Source organism: Tauraco erythrolophus, chromosome Z (assembly GCF_009769465.1).
Source record: "Tauraco erythrolophus isolate bTauEry1 chromosome Z, bTauEry1.pri, whole genome shotgun sequence".
Lineage (NCBI taxonomy): Eukaryota > Metazoa > Chordata > Aves > Musophagiformes > Musophagidae > Tauraco > Tauraco erythrolophus.
The window spans coordinates 57,283,478-57,306,624 of NC_141496.1; positions in this window are offsets into that span (position 1 = coordinate 57,283,478).

Genomic DNA, 23,147 nt, shown 5'->3' on the forward strand with positions numbered 1-23,147 from the left:
CTTCATCTTCCTGTGAAACTGCAGTGGATGCCACCCACAACGTAGAAGTATTTTCTGAAGGAGGAGAGCTAAAGGAAAATCTGAAGTTGTTCCCTTGCGTATTTCTAGCTGAATGCCTAAAAACCAGTGCGGGAGCAAACAAACCAAGTAAAATCCTGGACTTCCTGGTGCGAGTCAGGATTTGGAAAGTGCATCATTGTGGAAAGGATTTCATACACCATCATTTAGAAATTCATATTTCAACCAAACTACGGCTCCAAGGTATGAAATGTCTTTGTTCTTCCCAAAATCAAATCTCACCTTTGCAATGCAAAATAATTTCCAAATTATTACTAAATACTGCCCCCTTTTTAAATTTTGTTTCATTGTTACATTTTTGCTCACAGCAAATATTTTTCTTTCAATCTCTTTCAGAAATGTATTTTCAGATAATCTTTTATATATCTACAAAAACACTTTATCTATCTTAAGCAGGTTCTCTTTGCCCAAGGATGGTCCCTCTCCCCCTTAAACTCTCATGCAATCCATTTATTTATATTCTGATAAGGAAGCCAATAACAGAGAAGTTGCGGATGTCTCATCCCTGGCAGTGTTCAAGGCAAGGTTGGTTGAGACTTTGAAACGAATCTAGAGGAAAGTGTCCCTGCCCATGGCAGGGAGGCTTGGAACTAGATGATCTTTAAGGTCCCTTCCTAACCAAACCGTTATGTGATTCTATAATAAGAAAGTATACGTTAAAACATCACGGAGACGTGGTGGGACGACTCCTATGACTGGAGTGTCAACATGGAGGGGTATAAGATTTTTAGAAAGGACAGGAAGGGGAGACGAGGAGGGGGTGTCGCTCTCTATGTCAGCAACCGGCTGGAATGCGTGGAGCTTCGTCTGGGGTCGGAGGAGGAGCTGACAGAGAGCTTATGGGTCAAGATTAGAGGACGGAGACGGATAGGGGATGTTACGGTAGGGGTCTGTTACAGGCCACCTGGCCAGGAGGACAGAGCAGATGAGGCGCTTTATAGCCAGATAGGAGCAGCCTTGCGGTCACAAGCCCTGGTCCTCATGGGGGACTTCAACCACCCTGACATCTGTTGGAGAGACAATACGGCAGGGCACAGGCAGTCCAGGAGGTTCCTGGAATGCGTGGATGACAACTTCCTCCTGCAGGTGATAGAGGAGCCGACAAGGAGGGGTGCCATGCTCGACCTTGTGCTCACCAACAGGGAGGGACTGGTGGGTGATGTGAAACTTAAGGACAGACTTGGCTGCAGTGACCACAACACGGTGGAGTTCAAGATCCATGGGGCAGCAAGGAAACCATTCAGCAAACTCTGTACCCTAGACTTTAAGAAGGCGGACTTCGGCCTCTTCAAGGACTTGATGGGCAAAGTGCCGTGGGAGGCGGCCCTGGAGGGACGAGGGGCCCAGGAAAGTTGGTCCACATTCAAGGAGCACCTCCTCCAAGCTCAGCAGAGGTGCATCCCGATGAAGAACAAGTCGGGCAAAAAGACCAGGAGGCCTGCATGGATGAGCAAGGAGCTCCTGGACCAACTGAAAATGAAGAGGTTAGCCTACAGAGGGTGGAAGCGGAGACAGATAGCCTGGGAGGAATACAGAGAAGCTGTATGAGTGACCAGGGATCAAGTGAGGAAGGCTAAAGCCCTGAAGGAATTGAATTTGGCAAGGGATATAAAAAGCAATAAGAAATGCTTCTATAGGTATGTAGGGGACAAAAGGAAGTCCAAGGAGAATGTAGGCCCCCTCCGGAAAGATACTGGTGCTCTGGTCACCCGGGACATAGAGAAGGCTGAGGTACTCAATGAATTTTTTGCCTCAGTCTTCACTGATAAAGCCTCTTGTCTTACCACCCAAGCTGTGGAAAGAACTAACAGGGACTGTGAGGATGAACCACCGCCCACTGTACTTGAAGAGCAGGTTCGGGAACATCTGAGGAACTTGAAGGTGCACAAGTCCATGGGACCTGATGAGATCCATCCGCGGGTCCTGAAGGAACTGGCGGATGAAGTTGCCAAGCCACTGGCCATTGTATTTGAGAAGTCGTGGCGGTCTGGCGAGGTCCCCGATGACTGGAAGAGAGGGAACATAACCCCCATTTTTAAAAAGGGGAACAAGGAGGACCCGGGCAACTACAGGCCGGTCAGCCTCACCTCTGTGCCTGGCAAGGTCATGGAGCAGATTCTCCTGGGAACCATGCTAAGGCACATGGAGAGCAAGGAGGTGGTGGGTGACAGCCAACATGGCTTCACCAAAGGCAGATCGTGCCTGACCAACTTGGTGGCCTTTTATGATGGGGTGACAACATCGGTGGACAAGGGTCGACCAACGGATGTCATCTACCTGGACTTGTGCAAAGCTTTTGACACTGTCCCGCACGACATTCTTCTCTCTAAACTAGAGAGGCATGGGTTTGATGGATGGACCACTCGGTGGATAAGGAGTTGGCTCAATGGCCGTACTCAGAGAGTAGTGGTCAATGGCTCGATGTCCATGTGGAGACCGGTCACGAGTGGCGTCCCTCAGGGGTCCGTGTTGGGCCCGGCCCTCTTCAACATCTTTGTCGGTGACGTGGACAGTGGCATGGAGTGCACCCTCAGCAAGTTCGCCGATGACACCAAGCTGTGTGGTGCCGTCGACACGCTGGAAGGGAGGGATGCCATCCAGAGGGACCTCGACAGGCTGGAGAGGTGGGCCCGTACCAACCTCATGAAGTTCAACCAGGCCAAATGCAAGGTCCTACATCTGGGTCGTGGCAATCCCAGGCACAAATACAGACTGGGCGGAGAATGGATCGTGAGCAGCCCTGAGGAGAAGGACTTGGGAGTACTGGTGGACGAGAAGCTCAATATGAGCCGGCAATGTGCTCTTGCAGCCCAGAAGGCCAACCGCATCCTGGGCTGCATCAAGAGGAGCGTGGCCAGCAGGTCAAGGGAGGTGATTCTTCCCCTCTACTCTGCCCTCGTGAGACCTCACTTGGAGTATTGCGTCCAGTTCTGGAGCCCCCAACATAAGAAGGACATGGACCAGTTGGAGAGGGTCCAGAGGAGGGCCACGAAGATGATAAGAGGGCTGGAGCACCTTTCCTATGAGGACAGGCTGAAAGAGTTGGGGCTGTTCAGCCTGGAGAAGAGGAGGCTCCGGGGTGACCTTATAGCGGTCTTCCAGTACCTCAAGGGGGCCTACAAGAAAGATGGGGAGAGGCTGTTCAGGAGGGCCAGTTGTGATAGGACAAGGGGTAATGGTTTTAAAATAGAGAGAGGTAGATTCAGGTTGGATATTAGGAAAAAATTTTTTACCATGAGAGTTGTAGAGCACTGGAACAGGTTGCCCAGAGAGGTGGTGGATGCTCCATCCCTGGAGACGTTCAAGGCCCGGTTGGATGAGGCCCTGAGCAACCTGATCTAGTTGGAGATATCCCTGTTCCTTGCAGGGGGGTTGGACTAGATGACCTTTGAAGGTCCCTTCCAGCCCTAACGATTCTATGATTCTATGATTCTAAAACTAAGAAAGATTAATTCAATACAAAATCTTTCATTATTACTTTAGTACAATTTCATTAATGCAAAGTCCTGCATGTGGGCCTGAGAAATCTTCACTATCAATATAGACTGGCAGGTGGATGGATTGAGAGCAGAGGACTTGAGGATCCTGGTGGATGAAAGATTGGACATAACCTGGCAATGAGCACTTCCAGCCCAGAAAGCCAGGCGTATCCTGGGCTGCATCAAAAGGAGCGTGGCCAGCAGGTCAAGGGAGGTGATTCTGCCCCTCTACGCCTCTCTCCTGAGACCCCCACCTGGAGCACTGCATACAGATCTCTAGGTCCCCAGTACATGAAAGACATGGACCTGCTGGAGTGAGTCCAGAGGAGTGCCACAAAAATGATCAGAGGGCTAAAACACCTCTGCTAGGCTGAGAGAGTTGAGGTCGCTAAACTTGGAGACGAGAAGGCACAGGGGAGACTTTACTGTGGCCTTTCAATACATAAAGGGGGCTTAAAGGAAAGGTGGAGAGAGACATTTTGCCAAGGCCTGTAGAGATAGGACAAGGGCCAACGGCTTTAAACTGAAGGAAGGTGAATTTAGATTGAATCTAGGGATGTATTTTTTATAATGAAGGTGGTGAGACCCTGGAACAGGTTGTCCAGAGAAGCTGTGGATTTCCTACCCCTGGAAGTGTTCAAGGTCAAGTTAGATGGGGCTTTTGAACAACCTGATCTAGTGAAGGATGAGCCTGTCCATGGCTGGGGGTTTGGAACTAGATAACCTTTAAAGGTCTTTTCCAACCCAAACCATTCTGTGATTCTGTGATTCTATTTCTTTTTACTAATAAATTTAATTCATACAACAGGATATTGTTTTCCTACACAGACCACTCTGCATAATGAATCAGAGGTAAAAGCCAGGTTTGTGCATCTTATTCCACATTCATTTGCTCTCCAACTCCATATGGCCTCTCCCCTGGTACTTCCTCTCCTTCTGTTTTATCTTGAAAGACCTTCTATGCCAAGGCTGTCTCAAATGCTATTTCTTCTCTGCAACCCTGTCCTTTTACTCGTCTTTCATTCCAGTCTTGAGTTCACTGCCTTTTCCTGGTAAGCTTGACCACTTGCAATACTTCTACCCTGCTCCATTAAATCTCTGTCCCACAAAGTTCTCAACTCACATGCCCAGCTTGGAGACATGAGAAATCCAGTGTGGTTCAGCCTGAATGAATATATACACTGCTAATATGCTCAAAGTGAAATTCCTTGCTGGGTTTGACAACCACGGTCAGTCCCATGGAGAATTATGTCCATCTTTCCTGGAAACCACAAAGAGCTTAGAGGAGGGTTTTTTTCACTTTTATTTAGCCTAATAAGAAACTCTGAGTTGGTTTTAAAGTTACTTCATTGACCATTTTGGGCACTATAGACTAACAGCTAAGAATAACCCTTTCAACAACTTAGGAGGCTGGTTGTTAGAGCTAATGACCATCATCTAAAGGCTTTCAGGTACCTTTAAATCTGCAGTCCTACATAAAGCCAAGAAGAACTTTTGCCTTTATTTTTCCAAATACTTGAAATATAATGTCTTCATTAAACCTCCTTACTTGCCAGGTGGCTATTTTATCCTGTTTTAAATGTGTTATTTTTTTCATTCACATTTTTCACTCATTCATTTTCATATTCATGCACAATAAACAACATTAAGTAGATATCGGACTGTTAAACTGCAGCGATACTAATTGCAGTATGAAAAAAAGTTCAGGACTTATGAACCCTTCATTTTTCTGTTTCCATGGCAAATAATGGCATCTTAGTCCACTTCTAAATGACATGTCAGAAAAGAAATGACATCTTCATACAGCATTTCTACAATGAACTGATGAATTCTCAAAAGGAAATGCAGCCTTAATAGGTATGTAAGTGATCATTATAGAAAACCCAATTTATTAGAAACTTTCACCTAAAGGCATTTTCAACATCAGTTTTTCTCTATTAGCAAATGTTGACTTTTTAATGAGATCATTCCTGCAGTCTCCGGTGGTGCTATTTCAGTTTGTCTCCAATTATAAACTCAGTAGGTCACTGCATAGCCTGAGAAAAGGGAAGGGAAGGGAAGGGAAGGGAAGGGACGGGAAGGGAAGGGAAGGGAAGGGAAGGGAAGGGAAGGGAAGGGAAGGGAAGGGAAGGGAAGGGAAGGGAAGGGAAGGGAAGGGAAGGGAAGGGAAGGGAAGGGAAGGGAAGGGAAGGGAAGGGAAGGGAAGGGAAGGGAAGGGAAGGGAAGGGAAGGGAAGGGAAGGGAAGGGAAGGGAAGGGAAGGGAAGGGAAGGGAAGGGAAGGGAAGGGAAGGGAAGGGAAGGGAAGGGAAGGGAAGGGAAGGGAAGGGAAGGGAAGGGAAGGGAAGGGAAGGGAAGGGAAGGGAAGGGAAGGGAAGGGAAGGGAAGGGAAGGGCGAAGCAAAACAAAGAAATAATGAAAAAACCCACAGAGAATCAAACCTATCAATAGTCCCATTAAAAATATCAAGTGCAAACTATGGGCTGAGATTGCAACCAGCAGACACAGTTTCACTGTTTCGTTTTATGCTGAAAGAGATATTAACATGTCCCCACAATGATTACACTTAAACCTTGTATGCCTGGGGGTTTCACTCGCAGAAGTATGAGCAGTCCATCTCAACTACCTTGGGGTCATCACCTCAAGCCTGCAGCAGAGGAGTGTTGGTTTTAGGAACATCCCGTCTATCTGCCACAGTAAGAAGGAATAAGGATGTAGACACATTAGCATTGTAGGCCAGATGGGGAGTGCACTTTTGAAGAGAATTTCCCAATCACCTCCACATGTTCATGTCATGGAGCGGGCTCAGACCATAAAAATTATATTCCTTTTGGGTGACTTTGGGGAGGCTCTCCAGGGACCTGCCTAATGCACTCCAACCACTAATGGGCATTCAGACCGGTGGACCAGACTAGCGCTTCTTTGAAACAACCCCACCCCACCTCCAAAAAACGTCAGAGTGCCAACAACAGTCTGTAGCACTACACTCATCACCTCCTACCAGTTCACGCTACTTATGAGCACAGACACAGCTGAAGTGTAACATGGCAAGAGACAACTGCAACTCTGACGGTGTAACTACATCACTGGGAATATTTTCCTTGACCTTTAGCGATTTTCTACTCCTCTTGAAAGTACTTAGAAATTTTAAAAACTGTCTCATTACCAGAGCTTCCTTACAGAAGCAAAAGTTTCCTTTGCAGCTACTCAGTTAGCAACAGCACTGAAGGATGGAAAGGTCACAGGAAATTAACATTATAGCAAGAACAACTCAGAGCACTGTTTTGCACAAACCACAAGGGGAGAGGGAGGAAGGGCAGGATAAATTGACCGTGAATACATTTAGACTGGAGATCAGAAAGAGACGTGTAACCCACAAAGGAGTCAGAAGTTGAAAGCATCCCAGAGGTTGCTCTTATCACTATTCCTAGCCCATTCAAAGATGGAGCTTGATTATATTTTAAAAGGGATTGTATGAAATATCTGGCAGTGAATACAGTAAATTAGGCTCTGTGGCCCAGTAAAGCACTTTCACTCTTATATTTGCCTAAGCTCCCCAGATAGACATGTACTATGGGCCAGGCTAAGTGCAGATTTCAGCAGGGATGAGAACTTGTTACCACCCAGATCCTGTGTTACCACTGCCTTAGTAGGTGAGGATCGGCACAGTTCCTTCACATTAAACACTCCTTCAAAGCCTGGAAGAGAAGAAGGACAAGACAGCCTAAGCAGATGGATAGGGCACCACTGTTTCTCATGTCGCTCTCTCCCTTCCTGGAAAATTACTAACCAATAGTGGATGCTTATATTAAAAGCTTCTCTAAGTTTTATGGAAGATTTGCAACCAAAATCATGGTATTTTAACAGCATGTATATACAGATTACACAGTTATCAATCCTATTATAATAAGATACTAACTTTTAGGTAAAAACACTCCTAGTGCATTTGGCAAGAAACAAAGTAATACTGCTGTGCATGCAGGTGGTCATGTGTGTATCTGTTTATGGCAAAGGATTACAAAGATAGACAAGGCTGTTTTGGTAATTCGTTATTTCCCACTGATTCAAAGAGCTGAAAAATGCTTTACAAAAATGAAAGCCTTCACTACTTCCATGTTTTAAATACAGAGACAAATGAGAGGAGCAAACTTGTTCACCATTATTACAGAATTAGTAGTGTCCTACTCTGCAGATAGCAGTATGGTTCTCCCAGCGTACTTGGGGCCCAACATTCATCTGTCCAGAGTCACAAAGCAACCTGGTGAAGTCAGGACCCTCATTGTCATCCTCAAGTAGCAGAGCTTTCCACACACTTTCTGCTTCCCTGCAGTTGATTCATTTTTAGTACATCTCTCATTGTTTGCCATCAAGTCTTTATCACAGGTTTTTCTTTAGCTATGTCAGATATTCGGCTCGGCCAGTACTCCACAGGAAATAGCTCCCTGAACTGGTAAGGAGGACACATGGTGCAGCTGCACCATCACGAAGAGTAACAAATAAATGAAAGACTTTAGGCTTATGATCACCAGGAAAAGAAATTTTGACACAGCAGAACAGAGGATCCTGAACAAAATACATTCAAGATCATCTGGTACCAATCTGTCATCTTTGTTCTGCAAAACTTTTATGAAATAAGCTTAGTTATCGAGAGAAAAACTGGTCATACAGCACTAGAGTTGCGGAAGCTGCTGCAGAAAACTTACTGAAAGCAACAGCCTAGTGCTCTGATGAACGTCTGAAAACTGAGATTGAAAACACTCTGTATGTAGAGAGAGGTCAGAAAATGGGTGGTGATATCGCTTTCTGAAAAGCACTTGTCAGCCTCAATAATGATTGCTGTATGCAATGCCCATCAGTGTGACAATAAATATTTTTGTCTGAATTTCTTTCAAAGATGGGAATATAAAATAATATAAATGTTATATCAGAGCTGAGGTTTTTATCTGCAACAGTGGTGCCCCCTACATGCCTTGACCTAAAGTCAAAAGATCTGCCAAATGTCTCAGTGAAGTTTGTTACTCTTTCCCCTACTTTGAGTGTCTTTTGAACTCCTCCAGATTGTTTCTCTTCCAACTGCACCTCACTTACCCCTGAACATTAAGTATTATAGATGTATTTCAACTTTTCTGCCATATGACACTCCATTCAGCCAACATGCTAGAGAAAATAGCATCCTGAGCCTATGGGAAAGCTTTTGACATGCCTGTGCCATTGCTGAGTATAATAAAAAATTACAGAATATCATGCTTACAATGGAAGCTGAATGTTTTGGCAGAAGGACACTTGGAAAATGAATAAGTAACTGAGTAAGACAGAAAAAAGAACTACGTGGAAAGGGGTTCAAAATTCAGCAGACAGATACGAAAGCTAGGAAACTAGAAACAAACAGAATATGAGTATCACTCACTGAACAAGAAGAACAGGGAATAATTCCTCGTAAAGTCAGTAGCTTCCAGCAAGAGCATCTGGGATTCCCTGAGGTCAGGGAAAGTTTTATCACTGAGATCTGAGGGATCTGAACTTTCATGCCCAGAGGCTTGGCATTCCTCTCAAGAGTGCCTGTTTTTACAGTAATGAAATTTCCTTGTTAGAGCAAAGATCAGACTATTGTATTTGTCTGAGCCCGCTGCAGCAAGAATGTCTCTGGAGAAAGTGAAATACTACGTCAGTGTACCAGAAAAAAAAATAATGTTGAAAGTACATTTAAGTGGCAGGTGCTTACTCTTAAAAGTCCTCCATAATTTTAATTTACATCAGCAGTAGTACTTAATGGTTATTTACATCCAGTGAGCCAACACATCATTTTTGGTACCAGTTAGCACATTTTCAAGACTGCAAAGAACTGCCGAGGATTGCAATAGGAGGAAGTCCATTAGTCTCCAGCACATGTCTACTCTGCTGTGAAAAGTCCTTATCTTCCCACTGAGAGAAGTACCCAAGTTTTTGCTGTAATAAATACTAGTTTACAAATTCTAGATGAATTTTAGCAATGCAGAGTAAATTCATGGTATTTAAAGACTTCCATTGTCTCAGCTTTTTCTTTGTTTTAAGGATCTGTATCAAAATAAAAACTTATCCTATCACTGACTCAAATTCAAGCAACGAAACGATTTCAATGTCCCTAAAACTTCCTAGAAGCCACAAAATTTAAAAACAAGTTTTGTTCTGATGAGAGGTCTGCTACACAGGATACCTGCATGAGGTACGTACAGGCCAGTTGCAGCCACATCTAGTGTGTCTGGAGAATGACCCAGTAGTGTTGTGCTGTGTTATAGGTGTTAGTATTTCCTACACTAAGCTAGTTTTGTGGCTCGAGGCACTGAGGCTTCAGTTTGCTCCCTGTTCAATGGCCTCCTTTGGAGGTAACATGAGCTGGCGCTGCTCCCACTCAGAGCACAGAGATGCAAGAGAGTGAATGAACTGTACCACACACAGACATCCTTCTACACTGCTGAAGCCTGAAGACATTTGCCCTGACCTCGAGCAATTTGTTACAGGCCACTCAGCCAGTGTGCAGCAGAGCAGAGCGCTGGATCTGAACCCCACTTGGATGCCGCGTTATAATGAGTAGCATTTCAGGTGTTTGTTAAAACTGGGAAAAAAAAGAACCCAAATAATATTATCATTTCCTCTGGTGAAGGCAAGCTGTAGCTGCAAGTATTTGTCTGTCAAATTACAGTGCACAGCACATTCAGCGTTGTATTTAAAAATCGTTAGCCCTGTATTATTTCTAACTAAAGGAGAGTTTATAACTTTCAACAGCTCCTGTCCAAAAATTAGAAGATTCCCACTTTAAAATGAGGAAAGTAATTGGGGAAGGGAAGGGAAGGGAAGGGAAGGGAAGGGAAGGGAAGGGAAGGGAAAGATCTTTCAATTGCATGTACAACAGTCATAGAATAAAACAACACTAACACATGACTCTCTGTCAGTTGCTTTCCAAACATTTCACAAAGGAATGGAAGCATAAACGGGTGAGGAAGAATGAAGCAAAGGAGGAGTAGGCACATGGCTGTATTGGGTGCAGGTTTCCAGGTGTTGGCAGCAGGGGTATTTAAGAAAGGAGAAAAACACCAGGCAGAGAGAGGTGGAGGAGAAAAAGAAATGTAAAACAGCAACATGAACAACAAGGTCTGAGAAGGAGGGGCAGAAGGAGGCACTCCATGGTAGAGCAGATGTCCACACTGCAGCCCATGGAGATGAGTCCACGCTGTAGTAGTCCATGAAAGACTGTATCCTGTGGCAATGCTCAAGCAGGGGAACGGCATCAGAAGGAAGGTATGGCAAAGAAGAACTGTTACAGACTGACCACAACCTCCATTCCCCATCCCCCTGCACTGGCTGGTGGGAAAAAGAGGTTGAGGAGTGAAGCTTAGCCTGGAAAAGAGGTTGAGGGAAGATGTTTTAATTTTTTCTTTGATTCTCACCGTCCTACTCTATTTTTGATTGCCAAGAATTTAAACTAATTTTCTGTAAGTTGAATCTGTTTGGCCCAAGACAGTAATCAGTAAATGGTCTGCCTGTCCTTACCTCAACCTGTGAGCTTTCTCATCCTCTTTTCTCCCCCTGTCCCGCTGCGGTGGGGTAGTGAGAGAGTGGCTGGGTGGCAGCGTGGCTGCATGCTAAGGCTAACCCACCACAGCGACTTACTGAAGGTCACATAGCGATTCATGGTAGCAAAGCCAAGAACAAAAAACAACTCTCTGGCTTCCAAGTCCAGTGAATGTTATTGTTAACCAGCTCTCTAACCTCCTTCTGGATATAGCTGCAGGAGGATGACCCAATTCATACGCACTTGCACAGGAAACATCAACAAGGTACAGAGCATGGCCAATAAGAGCCCTGATGCTGTGCTTAATGCCTGACCTCAGGCAGCCCGACAAACTTCAAAGGAAGCATTGCACTGGCACGGTATGACTGGGGCTTAAGAGACCTTAGAGTTGATTTCAGTAAGTGTTTTTGGCACGCGAGCCACATCAGAAACACTTCATGCAAATAGTATCTGCAGAGTGTCAAGAAGTCGTGTCAAAATAATGTTATATGACTTTTATACTCAGATTTATCATCTGCAGTTTACTCTAAAGGCCTAGCTGTTGCAGAGGGCAAATGTTACACAAGAAAGTAGGGGAAAAGTAAAAACCCTTAAGATTTTCTTCTATTGAAATTTTCACATGCCTTCTAAACAACCGCCATATAATTGTCTCTGACTTCAGATACAGAAATTTTCAACTTTTATGACATACAGTTGAAAACTGATTTCTGTCTTTATCAGAAGAGGTGGAAAGTAAACCACATTCAAATTACATTTGTACATTTAAAATACATTAAAAGTGACTATAATGGAATTTCACTAATATATCTACAGTAAGTACTTTTGTAGAAGAAACATATTTATACTGGATTTTGAAAAATTCCAATTTATATTGGAAAATGTCCTATTAATATTGGAAAAACCAATCTTTTTTATTTCTCCTGTAATACCATGCTAATTGTCTCTGTTCCGATTCAGTACGCAGGCAAAAAACCCCACAGAAAACCCCAGTCACTGTCTGAATATATGGATACACACAGCGGTCTTGAAAGAACATTGGCATGGACAGACATTTTGGTCTAAAAACAGTTTTTTGCTTTTTGATCTGTGTAAGCTACCCACCAGGACAGAACAAGCATGAATCTGCGGTGGCATATAGCAGCAAATGATCAATGACCACATCAACTGTCTTATGTTTTACGTTTCCCTGCAAGGAGAAGCAAAGCCATTTATTCTGCTAAACAAGTTCTCAGGTGTTTATTCTGAATGTTCCATAATTTCAGGATCTATTTGTTTTAGCACTTGCATTGTGCCTACTATTAGGGCACAAATGCTTGAACATTTTTTCAAGGTGCACAAGTGGGAGCAACTTACCCTATGGCAGAAATTCATGGGCCAAAGTTGCACATTTATGAGACAAAGCCAAAGTGGTCAACTATTTCAGTACTTTTACCTCATGCACCTCTGACTGTATTTCAGCATTTTCAAGGCTGCTTACAAAAATAATACGGTATGTTACAGTGGTAGTAACACTTGAGAAGAGAATAGAAGTTTTGCACAACTTTTCCTATGCCCAAATAAAAAAGACCAGTTAAATTTTTACAGAGAAATTTATTTAACAATCACTTGCAATACAAAGTTATTACCAACAATTTTCTTGATGAGGTTAGCATTATAGAAGTATGCTGTGCTTTGTATCACACTGTACTATATCAACAAAAATTAAAAGACATTAATGTATTCCTGTGGATGTATACTGGGACATGCAATCAGGACACATAATCACTCTCGCAAATTGAATATTTTAAGATGCATTCTCAGCAGACTAAAAAATATAAATACAATCTTAAAGCTTTGATCTTGTTTGTATCCTTAGGCAATAGAAAGCCTTTGATTTTATACTGATATGTAAGAGCTATGAATTAGGACAGGCCACAGAAAAGTGCCAATAGAATCAAAATAAGTTTGGTCGTGATAAGCTTATGCTAAGTCTACAGCACAGAGTGCATGGGCAAGAATTAGAGAAGAGAATAAAGCTGAAGCATATGCTAATGAGTTGAAAAAGATCTAAGATCAGTAGTGACCAGTTTTTCAGTAAAAGCAGAAGGAAAGTCGTAGACACTGAACTCTGTAAGTAATCCAGGGATGACATTATCTTGTATGGTTTTTATTTAAAACAAACAATATTCATTGCCCAAATACCTCTAGCATTACTATTTCTGTGCTGCTGTTTCTATTTTATTCATAACAGTTCCCAAAAGGTGAGCCTTTATTCTTGCTCTTTACAAGAAAAATTGAGACAGTGAGGGAAAAAAAAAGCTTTCGATGTTCCTGTCTTTGCTCTTTTGAGTAAAACATAAGTCACATAGGGGAATACAAAAAAAAGGATGTTTTCCGTCTGCCACTTGTACTTCATCAGATTATACTGTGAATTCAGATGTGACACTATCCTCAAGTAAAGCTATAATATAAACGCACTCTGATCATTTTTTGAAAGTTAAGCTACACATTTCTATGGTTTAAGAGGTGCTGTTAATCTAGTATAGCTCCAAACCAGCTGGTTTACTTGTATTGAATAACATCCCACAAGCTAGGTAGCCCTGCTCACCTCAGTGTGAAGCAGAAACACAGATCTGGAAAAGGAAAGACATTCTCAAGTGTAGCATGCTCAGATTAAATGGACATCAGCTAACTGAGGACCTGTAGACACTTAAAGAAAAATTGATTGCTTGATACTAAAAAAGGGTAAAGGAAGAGATGAGTAAGAATTATATAATTTATTTCTCCCTTTTTTCAAGTGTTTGCCTCAAAAAATATTCCAGCTGTTTAAAAGCACCTAACTGGCAAAGTCTGTGTTTCCCTAAGCACAGAATAATTTCTCATCTTACCTGTTGTGTCTGTCAGCTCAGGGTGGGTCTTGTTCTGAAAGACGCTGTGTCTTTCAGCTGTTGGGATCAGCGAGACTGTCCTTGAAGCCTTCTTGTTCCTAGGATGTGGTGATCAACCGTGGGCTGTGACCTCCTCTACCACGCATAGTCTTCCTACTCACCTGTCCCTGCGTCACTGCAAGAGTTCCTCATCAGAGGGAACGTATGAGGGGCAAGACCTGCAGGTTTGTTTCACTTGCCCTTCATTTCCAGCCAAGGGACTATCCTGTCACTTCAAGTTGCACACACCCTGAAGGCGGATAAAGCAACAGGTGAAGAAGATGATTATTTGTACACAAGGCTGAAAGTTTAAAAAGAAATGCTAATTAAGTCTTCCAATACATAAACCAAGTGCTTTCAGAGTCTGTCAACTTCTGCTGCTGAGAGTAATTGGGAAAAACAAAAAATCAGAGAGGAACTTCTGTGCTTACAGGAGAGATGTCTGACAGCAAAGCAGCTTGTTGAAGAGGAGGGGACTGGCTGCAGAAACATTTACATGACTGACAACCTGGAGTATCATTTTCCTTTGATCCCTTGTCTGTCTTCTGCACAGTGCAAAGCTCGTGGATACAAACATAACACATGGCTAGTTGTTTTCATGTCCTCAAGAGATGATGTCTCTTTGCCTTTTAACCCAGCTCTAAAAAACAGGCATTTCTAGGTAAAGTTTTGCTATGTTCTCTGGTCCTCTGTTTGAGGATTACTCTTGCATTTTATGTGTCATAAAACATCCTGAGTTTTTAATTATTTCGGTTTTACAAAAGAATAGATCATTTAACTATAAAACTTCCCCTTGCCTTTGGATAAAACTTTAACTTGCTTTTGGGTGATCCTGCATTTCTGTCCTTTTCATTAGAGAAAGGTCAACTAGAAAGGCACTGTGACCCTTAATATCAGAATTGTTTACCAAGGGACAGTTTTTATCATTTTGGTCAACATTCTTGTGTTAAGTGTTCTCACTGATTTTAGTGGGGATGCTTAATCAATGAAAATTCTCAGTGGGCAGGTAGTGTGAGCTATGCAGAGTCTGACTGTAAGTAGTTATTTAAAGCTAAAGAAAAATATTGACTTGAGGTCCAGAGACCCGTCTGCCATTTATCCCAAATTCAACTGGTCAAGCAGAAACACAATCTTCCCTTCATCAGCTATAGCTGAAGAGTAGGCTAGATGGACAAAGAAAATAAACTACCTTTTTTTATTAAAAAAAATCAGTTAGTTCTTGACTTCTTCACCAAGTAAACAATATAGATTGTTCCGGATTTCACTGACTTTTGTAACGTCTCCGTTCATTTTAGAGTGCTTGGGTTGAAGTCAGATCCTGTCAGTGCTTCATGAGGTGAACTGCCATTACTTTTCAGAGAAGACAACAGTCAACCTCCTGGTAGAAATAACTGTTAACAGAATACTGCTTAATGACTCTGTATTTCAATAATTCACACTAGCTTTTTTTACTTTTAATTATTGTAGGTTTTATTTCCCACTGTAATTCATAGATTTGTTTCTCCTTGACTCCAGTCAATTTTCTGTGTATTTTTAAAACAAAAATTGTGTGCCATCTCTGTGGGTACTGTGTTTCCAGTATGAGAACCAATCACTGATATTATAAGATTAGTCTCATATAATTTTTCATGTAGCTTTGCTTTTTTCCTAATTGCATCCTATTGCTGTCCTTTGAAAGAGTACGGGACATTCAGCAGATGTTCAATTTCACATCTCAGCACACATCTTTATTATCAAGCAGGATGATGGCCTGCTGCTGTTAAAGAATAAATAGCTTGACATAATTTCTAGAGAAGATGGACATCACACTTGGACATGGAAGCTGCAAGTGCAAATAAGAAACAGAAAATGTGTATTATATCTTACAATACCACCTAAAAAGTTACATATTCCAATGCAAATATACTTTGTAGATGATGTTAATAATATGTAATTCTCTGGGTTCAAACACTGGCAAAGAATAGCTCGGTATTTTAGTCCAGAATCTCTAGTTCTGATGGGACTGAACAGTGTATCATATAAAAACATTAGTCAGAGGATACTCCACATAAGCAGTCTGGTGAACAAGATACCTAAAGAAGAATCCCAAATTATTTTAAAGAAAATGCAGTACAGGTATTAGCTCCATTGAAGTTACATTGCCAAATAAAGCACTTCATGTCTTGTAAATGCTTTTGACTTCTAAATTCTTTCTGGGCAAAAGAGCTTAATTTTGAAATATTTGTTAAGTAGCATTCTGCTTATTCATTCTATGCAGTGAATGACGCACGGAAGGCAAAGCGAAAGAGTTGAAACTAAAGTAGTGGGCTTGCAGGAGTAACTACTGTACTAAAGGAAATTTGATAAAGAGAGTGAAAGAATTGTTCAGAGAAAGGAACAGATGACTTGAAGAACTACTTGGTTTTCTGTGCAAAATCCACATCATCAGACCGTTTCAGAGAGCAGTTTGTTTAACCTGCCCATCTATATAAAGTCAACACTGACGGTTAGAAAGCAGCTCCTGTCACAAAACACAAGTCCTTTCTTGCAGATTGCATTAGTTTCTTCCTCTCCTTCCCCACAGAGGACTTAAGGGAACCATGGCCATTCCCTGAGTGACACCTTTTGTGCCTCAGGCTATGATACTCAAACATATTCTTCCACCTGTTCTGTCTGTGACTGAAGTGTTTTTGCTTTTTCAGAACGGAGTACATCCTACAGTTGAACTTGGGTAGCCCCAAACAGAGCAGCACTGTTATTTGCCCTGCTTCCTTAGAACCCCTCCAGTGAAATACCACAGAAGACTTTTTGCCTTTTAAAGGCTGGCATCATGTTATTGACTTGCACACTTGTCTGCCTTACAGGCATTCTCTCCTCAGCAGCTGAAATCACTAATGGGAATATCCAATTAAATAAGACCTGGGAGAGATCACTAAAAGCACTTCAATCCTTTTCATTTTAATACCGAACCATGACAACCATTTAGATAGTAACTAGTTTCTAACTCATTATGTTTAGAAAAAAATTCATTATATTCCTGTAAAGAGTGCCTCGCAGAGTACTCTTGGACTTGGTATGAAGGCAGGACAAGTCACATCCTGCTTCACCTTCTTCCTTTGCTAAGCTGGCTGCTTTGACAAAGAAGAAAATCCTACTAACTTGACTACCAGATCTTAAAAATATTCATGCTGGCTTTTTTGAGTCGTTGACTTTTTAAATTGGCTAATTTAATTTATTTATCACATGATTTACACCCTAGGTGCTTACAAATTGAATTAACGTTTTTATCAGATATTTTTCCAAGAATCAAAGTAAGGTTGTCAGCCAGTACATTTTTAATTGCTCCTCCTTAAGAGCCTAAATGTTATGTCACCCTTGTGTTCTGTTTTCAATTGAGTTAGAGTTAATTTTCTTCTTAGTATCTAGAATAGCATTGTATTTTGGATTTAGTATGGGATTTGGTATGAAAAGAATGTTGATAATACACTGATGTCTTTAGTAGTTGCTAAGAAATCAGACTTCTTAATTTCCCATGCTTTGCCAGTGTGCAGGTGCACAACAAGCTGGGAGGGGGCACAGCCAGAGCAACAGACCCACAGTCCCTGGCTTAGCATGTGGTCTTAGGCCCAAATTGGCCAATGGGATATTCCATATCAAGCAACGTCATGTTCAGTATACAGATGAGGGTTGGCTGGAAAGCTCATTTTCTTTTCAAGAATTGTAGTTTAAGGATTTCTCTCCTCCAGGATCTCTAGCTGGGGATGGGCCGGGCATTGGTCAGTGGGTGGTGAGCAATTGCACTGTGCATCACTGCTTTTCATATTCTATTATTATTTTTATTATTATTATTATTGTCATTATTATTTTTAATTTCATTTAATTTCAATTATTAAATTCTGCTAATGTAAATCCACTAGTCTCTTTCCCTTTACCCTTTCTTGATTTTCTTCCCTATCCCCTTAGGGTGGAGGAGGGTGAGTGAGCGGCTGTCAGGTGTTTGGCTGGGTTAAAAACACAGAATCATAGAATGGTTAGGGTTGGAGGGGACCTCAAAGATCATCCAGTTTCAACCCCCCTGCCATAGGCAGGGAAACCCTCCACTACACCAGGTTGCTCAACACCTCATCCAACCTGGCCTTGAACACTTCCAGGGATGGGACAGGCACAACTTCTCTGGGCAACCTGTTCCAGTGCCTCACCACCCTCACAGTGAAAAATTTCTTTATATCCAATCTAAATCTCCCTTCTTTCAGTTTAAAGCTATTACCCCTCGTCTTGTCACTATATACCTTTGTAAAAACTCCCTCCCCAGCTTTCTTGTAGGCCTCCTTTAGGTACTGGAAGGCTGCAATAAGATCAACCCAGAACCTTCTCTTCTCCAGGCTGAACAGCCCCAACTCTCTCAGCCCGTCTTCATAGCAGAGGCACTCCAGCCCTTGAATCATCTTCGTGGCCCTCCTCTGGACTCACTCCAGCAGCTCCATGTCCTTCTTGTGTTGGGGACTCCAGAGCTGAATGCAGTATTCCAGGTAGGTTCTCATGAGAGCGGAGTAGAGGGGCAGAATCACCTCCCTCGACCTGCTGGCCACGCTTCTTTGGATGCAGCCCAGGATACGGTTGGCTTTCTGGGCTGCCAGTGCACATTGTCGGCTCATGTTGAGCTTCTCATCCACCAGCACTCCCAAGTCCTTCTCCTCAGGACTGCTCTCAACCCATTCTCCTCCCAGCCTGTACTTGTGCTTGGGATTGCCCCGACTCACGTGCAGAACCTTGCACTTGGCCTTGTTGAATTTCATTAGGTTCTCACAGGCCCATCTCTTCAGCCTGTCAAGGTTCTTCTGGATGGCATCCCTTCCCTCCAGTGTGTCCACCACACCACACAGCTTGGTGTTGTCAGCAAATTTACATGACACATTGTCATGAAACTTATTAGGTAACTAACTATTAGCTACCTAACCAGGGAAAGAAAATAATCTATCATGTTCCACAGTTAGTGAATATACCTTCCATGGCCTATAATGAGCAGAAAAAAGAAATGCTGCAGGATTGCAGCTTTCATTTGTGGTTGGTATTTTACTGTTGATAGATCATATAGATATCTGATTTAATAATGGATGGCTTATGCATCTGAGTTATCATGGCTATTAAACATGTGAAAGCATACTAAATCCTGAAAAAAAACAAAATAAGCGTATAATAACCTATGTATAAGTACACGCACACGTAGGACAGCTAAACAAAAGATACCAGGCTGATAAACTATGCTTTTCCACTTTCTACTCAGCAAGTTTCAAAGGATGAACTCCATGTCTTCCCCATGAGGGCCAGGGAACGATTGTCTCGTCTGATCCCATGATGCTGAGCTGCTAGCCTGATTTGGCTGGTCTGTGGTCCCCCCTCCACCTGCCTCCCTGTCACCCCACGGGGCTGCCGCTCTGCTTTCTTCTGGCTTCACCTGCTGCAGCAGCTGGCCAAGGGCAAGGGGAACACCATGGCTGTCAGCCCACTAAATACCAGGGAGGCTGGTAAGGACCCTACTGGAAAGAGTGAGCTAGCAGCAATGTAGCTCGAAACTCGACCCTTTCTCTTTCTTTGTCTTGGATCTTTGCTGACACTTTTCCACTTTAAAAGTGTAGTTTTTCAACAGCTTCTTGTAAAACACTTTGTCAGCAGATCGTTGGAATTTCTATCTCTGGGAATTTGGCAGAGAGCTGTATTTTGTCTTCTATTGCTAAGTCTCAAGTTTTGCTAATATTAACTGCTGTTAACCTAACTTTAGGCCAGCTAATCTGTTTTTCTATCATTCTCTGTTACTATGTTGTGGTATTTTTTTCATCTCAGTTAGTCTTCATTCTCACTTATTTCTCCACTGCACTGAATTTCTCTAAGTGCTTCTTTTTCACCTTTGCTGCTTTGCGCTTGGCATTGGGCTTTTTTATGTTGTTTTCTTTTTTTTACATCTAAATAAGTTGCTTTATTGTTAGTTCATAGCTTGTGTTTTAGTTGTCAGCCTATTTTTACCAAATTCCTTTCTCTTCTTTGCTTAATTCAGGAATATCTTTGTGTTAATAAAAGTGTACAAACAAACTGATTAACTTATAGTTTCTATGAAACTATACGCCGATAGAAACATAAGTTAATTAAAAACGCAAAGGCCTATATTTTAAGTAAATGTTAGCTAAGCAAAGCCATTTAAACTTTGCTAGATATTTAAAGGAGAAAGGAAGATTATCAAAATATGTTTTGTATTGAAACTCATTGATTAACAATGGAAATAATATCTATCGGTAAAGAATGAAACTGGTTGTTCTTAGGCACTGCATTTTGTTCTAAAGAGCTAGTAGAAGTTTTCATGAGCTGCCTAAATAAACAAAATGAGAAAATTATCTTTTTTTCTCCTGTTGCACAGGTGACACTTTCAGAGGCAGTGTAGTTCTGTAACAAAATATTCCTTGCAGTTAGCCCATGATGGTGATCACTTCTTTCCTTTACATGTTCAGCTGCAAATATATTCTGATGAATAAAGTTGAAATTAAAAGACAGTAACCTTAAGCATTGCCAAAATGCTGTAATAAAAACTTCCACGCCTTTAAAAGTTAACTTTTCTTTTCCCCAAAATAGTAAATAAATATAAATCACCGTGGCAGAAATGCCTTATGTTTCTACTAAACTGTCAGCACTAAGATCTCACTTCATTCTGGCCTATCAATTGTGTTTATCAAGGAAAGAAGCTGAAGAGGTTACATAAATAGTACATATTAAATTAGCTTAATGGTAGGAGTAGATGATTTACTGAGTTCAAAATCAAAGTAGTGTTCTTCTCAACACATACATCAATACAGTTAGGTTTCCTTTGCTGACAAAATAATTATGCTACGACGTATCCCCCTCTCATACTTTGTAGGGAATTGCCAACAGCCTGGATACGAGCTGATTTACTGCCTAAAAGGAGAATATTGATTTGAATTTGTGGAGGTGTGCTGATTTATTTATTCATTTACGCATGGTCTACCATGGTAGCGATTGGATTATGGCTATAGGTTCAAGGTTTCATCACTAATTTGTCCTGCATCTTGCCAAAGTCCCAGTCTGTGCACACTGTCAAACCACTGGATTGCTTTCCAGTGAACCCTGCAGTGCCTGGGGAATAAAACCAAGGAAGGCACCCCATCCTCCCATTGCCTCCCAGTTACCCTCCAAACCAGCAATCTGCATAACCTGCGCTCCAAGTTGCACCCCGAAAATGTGCCAAAACTTCCTACCGCATAGCCCAAATCATCACCATGCTATATTGCACTCAAGCCCTGTGAGGTCTCATTCAAAACACTTTCTCCTCCTGACCCTCAAATCATCATCTCTCTTAATGAAGAACACACTACACCAGTAACTGGTGACAGATGTGCAAAAAGCATCTCCATCCTGGTCTCTTCATGGGGTAAGAGTGTGCACAGAGGTACGGTTTGGGCAAGAACACCTGAAATGTATGTAGACAAAGATCTGTGTCGGGGTGGACCAGGCAGGGAATAGGTATATCACAGGCGTGTGCTGAATCAGGCTGGATAACCGGAAAGGGCTATCATGTAATCCAAAATGAGGAATAAATGCCCAAAGTGAAGGTGGCAAAACATATATTCCTTCATGAACAAAGTGCTCTTGGAAGCCCTGCATGGAGAGCACAAGCTATTCTTGACCAAAGTACAGATTTTAGCATAATAATGGCAGTGCAGGTAGCTAAGAACCAGGTCCTAAGAGGCCTCGCTAATTAGGATATTAAGTATTTGGCATGAGGAGTACATAGAGTAGCCTGCTTTTAATCCAAAAAGCTGTGCATTAATTGGGAAAATATATCAACTTTGCATTAGCGAGGGAAAAGATATAAGCATGTAGTCCCTCATTAGCTAGAAACACATGCAGACTAAAAGCCAGTTTTTCTCTGGTAATGGGTATTTTGACAAACATCTGCCTCAAGCCACTATTCCTTATCCCAGCAAAGAGGAGAGGGACCTGGATTGCAATTGCATCCTGTCCCCACAGTCATTCCCACTGCAGGAGTCAAGCCTGCACTGCCTCAGCAACAAACAGCATGTTGGCAAATATTTCTCAGTCACCAGAGGCTGGAATTTAGCAAGATTAGAAAATGATTAAAGAGCTCATGTGAAGAGCAAGAGACAGATTATTTTCTACTAGAAAACCTCACCAACTCCCATGATCCCTCCAGCATTAACCCAAATAGTGGATAGCATACTGTCTTCACAGCGTGCAGCAATCAGTTCCTGGGAAAGGATCAGCAATAGCTACAACAGACCTGGGAGATACAGCACCTTACTGAGGAGAACCCAGCCCTTGTTGGCTCCAAAAAAAGAGTTAGATGTCAGAGACCAAGCAACACAAGGGATTTCGGGCATTGGACAAGTCCCTACCTTTTCACCCACAGTCCCCTGGAACATCATGGCTCTTTGCTAACCTCAAAGTTCATCAGAAAATGCTTCTGTGACACATTTGTTTTGGGCACTGACAGGCAGTGAGTCCTAAGTACCAGGCATTATGTGGGGCCACAGGGTGGACATGTGGCCCAGTGCTCGGGAAAACACAGGGCAGCAGAAGGGTATGGGTCAGGAACAATAGGGATGCTCTTTACAGTGGGCAGATTGCAGTTGAGGTGTTCTGGAGGTGGCGGTGCGGTTTTTGACAGGAGATGGTCTTCCAGTCCTGCTAGCCTTAGTGGGACAATTGCTGGAAACGACAGGATGAACCAGTAGGACATGGCCAGGGACAGGATAAAATTGTCCATTAAAAATCTTATTTAGGATTAGAGACAACTCTGAGAAAATCCTTATTACGTATAAATCCAGGAAAGCAGATACTACAATGCAGACAGAAATTTATTTCAGACAAAGGCAACACAGGAGAAAGAAGTTCTATATATATTGCTGTGTTCTAAATTAACTTATCAGGGAAAACAGTGCAGGTTTATTGATAAATGAATGAAAACGTCTCTGATCACTGACGAAAAGAAAACAAGAAAACAAAACATTCAACTACACAAAGAAAGATAAAATACTGAAAATATTACCCTGTAAGGTCTGATATAAAGCAATTTAATGTGACTATCCAAATCTAACAACAGTTCTCCCAAAAGGAGACATAAAGAGAGAGGA